This window comes from Budorcas taxicolor, chromosome 6, assembly GCF_023091745.1.
Source record: "Budorcas taxicolor isolate Tak-1 chromosome 6, Takin1.1, whole genome shotgun sequence".
Lineage (NCBI taxonomy): Eukaryota > Metazoa > Chordata > Mammalia > Artiodactyla > Bovidae > Budorcas > Budorcas taxicolor.
Genome location: NC_068915.1, coordinates 72,607,911 through 72,609,593, shown reverse-complemented (window position 1 = coordinate 72,609,593; position 1,683 = coordinate 72,607,911). Strand labels below are relative to the sequence as shown.

Below are 1,683 nucleotides of genomic sequence, written 5' to 3'. Positions count from 1 at the left end.
TTATTAGCGGGTAGTGCCAGCGGCGGCGCGCTGAAAAAGCCTGAAAATGAACAGACCCTCACTCGCAAGCCTATTCCAACCCACTCTAGTCTTAGGTCCCCGATATCTTTATCTCCGCTTCAAATGGGTTCTTGGGCCATAGAGCCTTCATCGAGAGAACTCACGCGATTCGACGCGGGAGAAGTAGCTTCAGTGCGACGCTGACGAATGACAGTTCTCAGGTACTCCCGGCCTGTCCCTGTTGTTTCACCAGCCACAGTGCTCCTGCCCCAGGTGGCTCCGCCCCTTTGCCCTCTCCAGCATTAATTATGCTGCCCGCGCGCCTTGCTTGCGGACTGCTCTGCGGCTTCCTGCAGTGACCCACTCCCACTGTAGTGCGCCACGACGTCCGGGAGACGCTCCTCGAGAGGAGAAGCGCGGCCGACTCCTCCTCCCGGCACCCAGCGGGTCTGGGACGTGGCCTTCCCCATGGCGCGACGGCGACTGGGGGTAACCCAGGAGGGGCTGACCTGGAGGAGAGTTTTCTGTTCCCCGAATGCGTCCAGGATTCGGAGCCGAAACCGACCCTCCAAGACTAGCTGTGGGAGCCGCAGCAGCGGCGGGAGGGAGAGCGGCTACGGGAGGAGAGGCGGCAGCAGGTGCTCCCGGACCGTATGCCAATACTGCTTAGTGCTGGTGCATCACTGGCGCGCCCTGCGCCTTCAGGTGAGCCAGGAACAGTTCCTGGAGGTGGTGAGCGCCGCTCTGCGGCGGCCGGAGCCCGCCCTGGTGCTGTACAAGGTGGAGCTGCTGGATCTGCCCGACGTCTTACTGCTGCATCTGCCCGGCCCGGTGGGCCCCAAGCAGCTGATCGTGCTGGGAAGCAAGGTGGACCTTATGCCCCAGGACACTCCCGACTACCAGCAGCGACTCCAGGAGCGACTGTGGGATGACTATCGGCGCCGGGCTCCTGCCGCCCCGTGGCTACCGAAGGCCACAACATCTTAGCGGGGACCGGCCACCGGATGGGAAGGAGAATGCGAATGTTCCGTCCAAGATCCGCACGGTGCTCAGAGACGTGCGGCTCATCAGCGCCAAGACTGTTACGGAGTTGAGGAGCTGATCTCCGCGCTCCAGCGCTCCTGGAGCTACCGCGGCGACGTCTACCTGGTTGGTGCTACCAAGCCTGGCAAGTCCACTCTTTTCAGTACGCTCTGGAGTCCGATTACCGGATCGCCAAGGGCGCTGAAGGGCCACCATCTCCCCTTGGCCTGGTTAGCCTTGGGGCACCCATCTCCTTTGTCTTCAGAAAAGTTGTAAGTCTGATCATGTTTCAGGCACCTAATTCTGTATCCTTCAATGTCCAGCAGGGGCTGGGTGGGATGCTTCCCTTTTAAAAAATTCTCTCCCTACTTCCGTCACATTTCTCTTCCATATCAGCTCAGTGCTTGTAAATTCAGTATAGGTTGTAGTAACTTTTCAGTAGAAATAATTAGAATACTCTAATGTTCAAGCCACTGTTCTAAACACTGAACCAGGGGACATGGTTCAGTGAACCAGGGGACAAAGCAGTGTCTGCTCTCTTGGAGGTTTCCCTTGTAGCTTTAGTCCTTTGTTTCTCCAGAAAATCCTTCTTTTACTTTCTACACCTCCTCCACTCCTGTCTTCCTCTTTATATCTTGAGTTTACTCATGAGAATACTAT

General features: G+C 57.4%; 1 pseudogene; it reads left to right on the top strand.

Annotated features, from left to right (window-relative positions):
- Positions 1-308: 308 nt before the first annotated feature.
- On the top strand, positions 309-1,258 carry LOC128049518 (nitric oxide-associated protein 1-like; annotated as a pseudogene).
- The last annotated feature ends 425 nt before the right edge of the window (positions 1,259-1,683 follow it).